Source organism: Belonocnema kinseyi, chromosome 10, assembly GCF_010883055.1.
Source record: "Belonocnema kinseyi isolate 2016_QV_RU_SX_M_011 chromosome 10, B_treatae_v1, whole genome shotgun sequence".
NCBI lineage: Eukaryota > Metazoa > Arthropoda > Insecta > Hymenoptera > Cynipidae > Belonocnema > Belonocnema kinseyi.
This window is the reverse complement of record NC_046666.1, coordinates 112,125,023-112,135,866: the sequence shown is the minus strand read 5'-3', so window position 1 is coordinate 112,135,866 and position 10,844 is coordinate 112,125,023.

Below are 10,844 nucleotides of genomic sequence, written 5' to 3'. Positions count from 1 at the left end.
GTGCCGACGTTGATAGTTTCTTCTAGCAGGCTTATGTAGCTCTTTCACTAGTTGCAACTATTCGTTATTCATTTTTTAGTGTATTCAGCTTGGCATCCAACTGAGAAATGAGCTCTGAATTGTGATGCGCCAGTTCTTGAATGGAATCCACATCAACTTTCAAAATATTTAAACTTTCATGTGAGGAAGTTTCTAGAGTTTCAATCATCATGTTATTGTCAACAACTTCAGTTCGCAAGGAAGCTATGACATCATGTAGAGTCTGAATTTCTTGCTGTAACACATGTTGCATCATACTTAAATTTACTACATCATCTAAATCTTTTGCATCAGCTACATTGCACAGATTTTTCTTTCCGATATCATAATGCCCATCGGTGGTGAATTTGAATCCAACTCCTGGCGGACCTCGACTTGCCATCTTAGCTCGCTTAATATGACGTCCGAACACATCGATACTCATTTTGCAAATGACCAATATATTGTCAAATTAATTAATAAATATTAATTAACAATAGTAAATTGATAAATTTATTTAAAAAATTGATTAATAGATAATTCCAGCCTCTCGTAATTCTTCAATAAATGACATAATTTCATTTGTGTGACTTGAACTTCCCGCTGCTTGAGATGCTAACAGTAAACGCAATCTATCAACTAATTCCTTTGGATTATCCCAATAAATGTAGTCTAATTTACTAGCCTCGGTGCTAACCATATATTTTGGAAATAAACCGTTACCCATTGAAGAGCGCTTTTCAATTTGTTTATTGTTAATTTTCAAAGGTGAAAGGGGAATTAATATTTTTATAAAATTTGTATAATTGAAAGATTTATTATCACAAAAATCCACATCAATTCTATAATGTTTTCGATTAAAATTGGTTGAAATTGCAATATTTTTAAGATTTTCAAGGTCTTCATTATTTATAACAGTACTATTTGGTATCTTTTTAAACAAAAGTTCAAGTAAACCTACAGTCTTTGGATAGCTTAAGTGCCTATACTAATAAGATTTTTATTGAAACTTATCGAAGAATCTCCAATCATTAGTCTGTCTTTCGATAAGTTTCGTTTCGTCATCATCTTGATCATTTTGCTCTTCACCATCATTTTGAAAGTCTTGCTGAAATTTTTTTTCAGATTCACTCTTGATTTCAGTTTTCATTTTATTCTTGGCTTCATTTCCGATTGGATCAATTCTTCTAACAGTTTTAAAACCATTAATTATTTTCTCAAGTGGTGTAATGATGGGCTTAAAGGTATCATTTAATGTCTGATCAACTGTTTCTTTACCCAACTGTAGTAATCTATACTTTCGTCGAATCGCTTCACTAGCTTTAGCAATTTCATGCAAAATATGTTTTTGCTTATGAAAGCCCTCCTCACGTGTAGACATGTTAATACCGTAGTGTTCAAAGTGCAACTGTCTCTATGTAGTCATGACATACATATTTATTGCTTTTCCAGATTAACAAAACAGTCAAAACCTTTTCTATATCTACCTTGATTCAGATTTCTATCCTTATCAATTAGAACAAATCCATTCTTATCATCATACCAGCAAGCTAAACACACCTTTTTAAATTGTGAATAAGGCATGTCACTATTTACATGATCATCATATATATGCTTCAGATTCATCTCATCTTGTTTAAACAATACAAGCAAATTAACATTATCATGTATAAGATGTTTCGGAATACGAGCATATGTTTGACTCAAATAGAAACAGTCAACATCCTTGTGCCTACCCATTGAAAAAATGCTTTTATATTATCTTGCATTTCACAGGCTACATCATCAAATAAAAACACCATGTTTAAATTAACTTCATTTGGTATTACACTATCATCATACTCATTGAAAGGATAGTACTCAACACCAGCTACTGAGTTCAGAACTGTTTCTAAAAATTTGTATTTTGGTTGATTTAAATATTTAAAGTAAACATAAAAATTTTCAAATATTAATCCATTTGGGTGTATTAACAGAGCGACCAAAGCATTTTTCTTTCCACAGTTGGAACGTCCACAAAATATTGCTCGTACACTGCTTCGTAACAGATGTCAATGCCGTTTTTCTTTTTTCTCATGTTCTATAAGTGACTTGAAATTATCGAAAGGTAGCTTTATAGGTTGTGCTTCAAACTGCATCTTGACTATGACTGAGTGGAAAACTATAAATGTCAGGCTTATGTAGGTTCAGTCTTTAATCTGAAAGTATCTCTCAAACAGACATGATCGTTCACGGTGACAGACCTACAGTCAGTCGTAAGCGATCCTCGAAAGAGGCAAGACGTGGCAAAGATCTGTTGAATAAAATTATTAATAATCTTCCAGTAGAGTTACATATTCCTGAATACCAGTACTGTGGACCAGGCACGAAATTGGTAAAACGAATTGCGCAAGGTGATCCTGGAAACAATCCTTTTGACGCTGCTTGTAAGGAGCACGATATAGCCTACTAAGAAAATAGAGAAAATATAGAGGCTAGAAACTCAGCTGACAGTGTACTAGCTGAAAAAGCTTGGAAACGTGCCCTTGCTTAGGACGCAGGCTTGGGTGAAAAGGCTGCTGCTTGGGGAATAACTAATGCGATGATAATTAAATCAAAATTTGGTATGGGTCTCAAAAATAAAATGTCTACCACCACACTCAAAAAATGGTTACAGCAGCTAAAAAAGCAATGACACCAGGTAATGATGTACAAATTGTTATCAAATCTCTTCTCAGAGGTGCACGTGCAACTGTAAAAAAGACCTCGAATTTTACCAGTTCCAAAGCAATTAGGCGGCTTTCTACCCTTTCTTATACTCATCTTTGCCGGTCTAAGTGCTACTGGTGCGCTAGCTGGTGGATCTGCGGGAATAGCTAAATCTGTTAATGATTCAAATGATGCAAAACGAAAGCTTGAAGAAAGAAAACGTCATATTGAAGCAATGGAAGCCATTGCTGTGGGGAAAGGTCTTTATTTGAAACCATATAAAGGAGGATTAGGACTTCATCTAAAACCATATAATCAAGGTGGGGGACTTAAGTGAAAATTAAAAAACTTAAAGTGACGCTTCCTCACCGAGCATTAACCGATGCAGATTCACTTAAATTCGCAAAATCTTTAAAAATTAAACATTTTAGAGGTGTTTTTATGTGTAATGGATTACCAAACTGTGGACCACGTAAATGTGAAAGTGCTATTATTAACCTTGATGATAAAAATAATCTAGGTACTCATTGGGTTGCGTATAAAAAGTTTAACAGTAAAATAATTTATTTTGATAGCTTTGGCAACCTCAGGCCACCTTTCGATCTCTTTAAGTATCTTGGTGTTGGTAGCATAAAATATAATGATGAAAGGTATCAAAATTATGATACATTTGTATGTGGATCTCGCACGCCTGATTATAATCTTCATCTGAAATACCCTCATCATTTAATTTAGAATAAAATTCCTCTTTTACTGGCAGAAAATCTTCATCTAATTTCTGCCAATCATCTGCCAATTCATCATCATTTTTTGAATATTTTCTCGTAATCAATTTTTCATCATTGCTAAGATTTGAAGCTAATTTTGAGAGGCTACTTGGCATAAATGGAAAAGAGTCTATGAATCTGAGTTAACTTTTGTATTTTGCACCCTTTTCGTAAAGGATATATATTTTTCCTTGTTGATAGTTAATAATGAGATATCACCCTCAAAGCTTGTAGCCTATTCTTTGATAAAAAAGTGAGAGTCGTAGTCAGATAAATTATGAAATACTGTAGGAATTACATGTGAGTCTTCGTTTTCAACTCAAGGACAAACCACGTGATGCAGTTCTTTCCACAATAAACTTGAGGTTCAGATTGTGAATCGTCAAAACTGCATTTTGTGTAATAAGCAACACTTGTAGGTATATGTTTCTGATAAGTATTTTCATGCATATTGGTAACTGGCTCTAACAAACACTCTATGTCAGCATATACTGCAAATTGAACCCTCTCTTTGTATTTATAATTTTTAAATTTCAAAATGTTATCCTCTTCTGTGGGGCGTATTAGTGTGTCATTATTATTCAGCTTGTCACAATCAATTCTATGTTTTTCAAGAGATTTCTTAAATCTAAAGTGGCACAAACACCTGTCACAAAAATAAGTCAAGCAATTCGCTTTTGTTATTTGTGAGCTCACTAGTCGAGATTGGTTTTTTGATAAAAGCAAAATGATATACTTCTACATCTGAATCAAAGTTAATATTTTCAATCATAAGAAGGTGAACAGTCGGTTTTTTGGATTTTTCCTGGCTTATAAAAACTGGAACAATTTCCTCTTTCTTACTGTATTGATCAGAATCTAATCCGTATACATTTATACTTAAACCATTCATTTTCTCAAATTTTGGAATATCTTCAAGAGTAATTGGAAACTTGATGTCATTATATTTGAGTTCTGAACTATCAAGCTTAGGATAAGAACTCGTTAGACTGGAATTAGCTTTAGCAGGGTGAAGAGCTGCCATTACTGACCAGAGAAAACAATACGAGTCTTTATTTTTAATATTAACTACAGCTTTTTTCTCTCTATAAAATCAGGTAATTCAATGAAAGTTGAAGCCCCAACTTGAAGAGGGGCGTATCTATTTATGTTAACTGTTAAGCTAACAATCTGATGTTTTTAAATCTTCAATTTTAACTTCAACTTGTTGACGAATTTCATCCTCAAACCATTCACCAATATTCGTAGATGTTAGAAAAGAATTATTTACAGTGCAAACACGTTTTGTATTGATTTTTTCCTCCTACCCCCCCCCCCCACTAATGCCTTGAGAATATATGTGAATTCAACGCAATCTTTGATATTACCTATACTATTAATTACATTCTTAATTCGCGGAATACACATGCATTTACAATCATCCGAAAATGTATTTAAATCTTTATAAATTAAATTCGTTATAAGCCCCGTTCTAATTCGTGTTCGAAACGCACTTGCTACATCATCCCAACTCACCCTCTCACTCAGTTTCTTCGAAGCTTCACTCATACCAGTTCCCGTCTTGAGCAACTTCTTGAATTTTCTGCTTACAGTCTTCAAATCACCAATTAACGTCATGATCGCATGTTTTTGGCCCACGGATAGCAGAATGTTCTTCCTCAATATTTTGTTTAATATCCTGATGTTTTTAGTTCCCGCCCTCGTCCACAATTTAATTTCATCATCTGCTGGAGGTTGCTTCTCGAGTATAAGTTGATATCCCATCTTCATGATTTGTAGAACTTTTTTACATTCTTCGAAATCCATTTTGTAACTTTAAATGGAATCAAAGAAGACTTATAGAACCACTCTGGAGATTTCCAGTTATTCGAGATTATGTAAGTCCTGTTGTCAACTGATGACACTTGTAGAAACACTGCGTAGATTTCAAATTATTTAAAGGATATATAAATCTTGTAATTAGCTGATGACACTTAAAGAAAGACTACACAGATTTAAAGTTGTTTGAGATTATGTGAGTATTGTTATTAACTGATGGAATCATCGAAAAAAATTGTACTCTGATATAGATCTTGAAGCGTTTTATACTTCAAACCTACTCGGTGGTTGTTTACCAGTAAAATGATGAAAAACAGAGAGTGCACCGCTTATATGGTGCCAATATTGGTGAAAAATGGCAACACTGTCGATAAGAATTCCGGGAATCATGATGACGTCATCAGAATGGAATTTTGTTTACCGAGAAACGTGTTCGAACCTGCATGATCTTAGAAATTTTCAATGACGCATTATTGCGATAAGCATTTAATACATAAAAAATTATATTATTTTGGGGTGAAAAACTTCAATTCCTGGAATAACAGGTATTAAATAGTTTAATATTGCGATGTCGTATATCATAACATCACCTATTCCATATTTTTGGGGCTGAAAATATCCATTCCCATGATTCTTAAGTATTGATTTCCAATATCGATAGTGTGGATCATTCAGAACTGTGATTCGTTAGTCAGCACAAGGATTGAAGCCCATTTTACAGCCTTCTGCGCTCTAGCCACAAGTTTGCTATTCATATGGAAAATCTGTATCCAGAATCCGCCTTACCTATCTACTTATATAAACTATATATTATAGTTGTCGTTGAAGATTCATCTCTTTGATTAAAAATATATAATTTTAGAATGTTGAAGTACTTTCTTGAAAATTAATTCTTTCTGTTCAAAATTCATCTCTTTAGTGAAAGAATATAATTTTCTGAAAGTATTTTTTTGTCGTTAAAACTTAACTGTTTGAATTGTTGCAAATTCGTTTTTTATTGTTTGAACTTAACTGGTGGGGATTTAAAATTAAAATAAATTAATATTTTTTGGCTGGAATATCAACTATTATATTTCCTATTCAAAAAACATATTTTTTCTTGCAAATTAAACAATTGGTTTAAATTCTGTTTCTTACACTACAGAAAAATCTTTCTTGGTTGAAAATTTAATTTTGGTTAAGAAATCGTCTTTTTAGATTGTAAATTCACCTCTTTTGGTAGAAATTTCATATTTTCTGTTAAAAATGAACGAAAAAAATATCATATTTCTGGTTCAGAATTCATTATTTTTATTCAAAATTGAACTACTTGGTTGACCGCTCCACTATTTTGTTGAAGATTACTTTTTTCAATTGAAGACTTTTTTCTATGCTTCGAAATTTAATTACTTTTTTGAAAATTATTTTTCAACTGACTATTCAACTATTTGGTTAGAAATTGATGTATGTCGTTGATATTTTATTTGAAAAAACGGTTTGTTTTTGAATAATTCAAAATTAAATTTTCTCATTAAGACTTAAGCTTATCTAAAGTATATTTTAATTCTATAATTATTTTAATTAAATAAAAAATGATATTCCCACAAATTATACAATTTTATTGACTTCTTTGGCTCGAGCTTTATCAGCATACTTCACATTTGATGCTCTTACAATAACAACAAAATTTTCACTGAATTTGCTACCCTAAATAAGCAATTATACACCTGCTAATAGGTACATTTATTAACAATTCCGAATTTTTCTACTTTCCGAATTTTTCCTCTCCGTATATTTACTTATTCCTAATTGTTCACACTCCTAATTTTAATGCTTCCGAATTTTTACCCATGGGGCACTATTCCTCAACTGCCCCAACTCAAAAAGTCATGTTTTTCGATTGTCTCTAAATTCTGGGAATATGTTCGCCTACCCAACAGTAGTTAATCCACAAACTTATAGGCGTGATGCGGCAGCATACCGCGGAACAGTTTTCAATTATGCCATTTTTTTGTATTACTCACATTGATTTGGCAACAAACGGACAGAAGTAATCTAATGACCGAGGTAGCAGAAACCGACATCTTTCTTGAACGACTCTGCGAAAAACTATTGAATTTAAAGTCTCATGAATTTTATGCAAAGCAGCAGGCATCATTCCTGAAGAACCTCAAAGCCACATTATTAGTTGAACATTTCTTGATTATGTTCGATTTTGCAGAAAACTATGCTTACGTGTTTCGGGAATTTTCCCCATTTTTCAGTGGAGAAAAATCCACATTTTCGTAGAGGCAGATCATTTTTGCAAAAATTTGCATAAATTTTCCGCAAAGTTCTTATAATTCACTCACGTTTGATTTTCCACGTAGATTAGATCAATTTTCTACAGATTCATAAAGTATTATCGTATGTTTAGGACGATATTTTACCCTAAAATATTTCATAAACTAGCAGAATATTTTGAATAATTTCACAGATTTTTTGGAGAATAGATTCATTAATGCTATAGTCATTTAAAAGATTTCGTTTCATAAATTTTTGTTGATCACGTCAAAATCTCATACATTATTTGCATGTTACATGCAAATAATGTATCTAGCGTTTGAAATAGATTTTGTTGCAGTGCTTTGCTTTTAATAAGTGCTAATATTAAAATCTTGATGATTTTAGCTGAGTACTTCGGGAGAAACTCAACTAGGGTACGACGTGCCTCCTCTCTCGCAACAGGAATGACACATAGAATGTTTAAAAGAGCAGTCAATGCGAAGTTCATTTATATAATTAACTGGTGCAGAGGCTACCGTGATCAACAAGATAGTTCATTTAGGGCGACACTCGTCCATTGCAACGGTCGAACTTTTGTGACCCTTACTTTTTTTATTAATATTCCCAAAATTTTGGTAATTTTAAATTATTTCAAAATATCATTCTGTGCTAGAGAAAATTCCCTACATTTTTAATGATATTTCACCAAATTTAGTGAATTTTCCATACTACGCAAAAAAAAAATTTCCTAAATTTTCAGTACGATTCCACCAAAATATAGGGAATTTTCCCAAATCTATTGTTGGAAACACTCCAAATTTTTTTTAAAAATATTTTACAAATTAGTATAGAAAATTTTTCCCTGAGTTGGAGTAGGGAAAATTCCTGAATTTTTGTGTATATTACTTCCACACGATTTTGGAAAAAAACGTTGAAATTTTTTACAGTGTAAGACGATATTCATATCTGTCATATTCTTTGTAATAAAAAGTACAAAATTTAACCAAAAAATACAATGTAATATAAATACTATATTTTTTCTAGTATTTTCATGTAGAAAAGTAAAAAAAATTAACTATGAAGTATAACCGTCCACAATTCAAAAATTTGTATATCACTTTATTAATATTTTTTTTGTTGCTTTGTTGCGAAAATCTAAAAAGTATTACAAAGAACTACAGTATTTTACTCTTTTTTTTTAATTTGGGCGTTTGAAGTTATAAGAGCACTTTGAATTTTACGTAAATTATTGTAGAAAACTAAAAAACTTTTATAAAACACAAGATTTCGCAAAAGTTGAAATATTGTAAAATTGTACTTGAAAATATGCTGTAAATACTGGTAGTTTATTGTAAAAATGTACAACTTTCGTGAAAATTTTGTTACAAAATGTCCAAGAAGCAGGAATCGACAAATAAATGCAATAAATTACAACCAAAATTATAGGAATTTACAATTATTTCCTATGATAAACATGCATATTGTACTTTTATTGTATATTATTGTATAATTTTTTCTTTTACGACGTATGATGATAAATATTTAGAATATTGCAATGAGATCATTTAAAATTAAGACATGTACTCTATCGGTATTAAAAAGAATTTTCTATAATTAAACTTCGAAAGAATGGTAAAATATTATTATTATTGAAGATAGTGTGAGAGGGGGGAGGGAGTCTCGGAGGGTTTCTGAATGGATAGGGGAGTAAGGAAAGGGTGTCCGCTTAGCCCAACGTCTTTGCAATTTTAATCGCGGATATGGAAAGTAAGCTAGCGGCCGTAGTGGTAGGAGGAGTCAGGATATGGGAACTCGTATGTATGCAGATGACATAGTGCTAATAGCAAAGAGCGAGGAGGCTTTAAATGAGATGATGAAATGGCTAAGAAGATACTTGGATAACAACAGGTTAGATTTAAATGCGGAAAATTCAAAGGTTATGGTGTTCAGAAAAGAAAGTGGGAGGGATAAGGGAGGGGAGTGGAAGTGGAAGGGAAAGGCGGTGCAGGAGGTGAAAAAGTTGATGTAACTGGGCTTCCTTTTTCGGAGGAATTGGGGAGTGGATAATCATATAAAAGAAAAAGTAAGAAGGGCAAATGTGATGAGTGTCTTATTTTTTGGAATCAAGGTGTGGGGGGTGGAAGGTAAGTGAGGAAGTAAATAGGATACAGGAGAGTAATGTTATTGTTAATAGCAGATGAGTATTAGGTATGAGTCGCAGAGGCAAATATTGACAATGCGAGTCAAAGCCAGTAAGTAGTGACATGGTTGCGAGACGCGGCGAGGCGAGGCGAAGCGAGGAAGGCTAGGATATTAGAGCGAGCGGTCTTAGAGATAAGACGTGGATGGCTGTTAGTTATTGAGGGATAGTTGCAAGAAAATTCTGTAAAAGAAAAAATTAAAGTGTAAGCTAGTCCATTTTTGAAGGCCAGCAGGCCGAAAAATAAACGTTTATCTACTGGTATAATATTAGAAGACTGTAATAAATATTCATTAATAAATAAACAAAAAACTCTCAAATTTGAAGGTTTTGTTCAAATATAAAGCAATATTTTGGACACCATGTATGTAACATAAAATTATGTCTTTTTAATGATTTCAATATTTATCATTCTAGCTCGAAAAGGAACAACATTTTGACTGCGTATAAAAATTGAACAATTGAGAAAGAATTTTTCATGGTCATTAAAACAAAAAATGAAACTCTTGAAACTGAACAGTTTTTCATTTAAAGTAATACAAATTAAACAGCTAATTAAAACACTCAAAGTGAAATACTTGTGAATTTTACACTATTAAGATTCGAGCTTAACATTTTTCTAATTTAAAGGCTCAATAATTTGCACGCATAAATGGAAGCTGTTGACACTTTTAAATTGAAAAATTGTTAATTGAAAGCAGTAAATCTAAAAGATAAAAATTACACTCTCCAATCTGATAAATTCTTTCTCAATTTAAAAATTTTTGTTTGCATTAAAGAAGTTGTTCTTTTTTGACCTAGGATGAAAAATATTTAGGGCACTGAAAATACAATAATTTTAAACGGCATGGTATTCAATCGATTGCAATATATTTGAAAAAAATTCAAACGTAAGGTTTCCTGGTGTTCAATAACGAATATTCATGAGTGTATTTTAATATCCCGCCATTCCTTTTAATTTTAAACATAGAAGCCATTTTTATTATAGCGATTATGTACATATCTCAACTTTAAATTGTCTCATTACAATATTCTGTCTATTTGTCATCCTATGACGAAAAAGAACACCTTTTTCGCTGCAAAACTTGTAACTTCCTGTTATTTCGGTT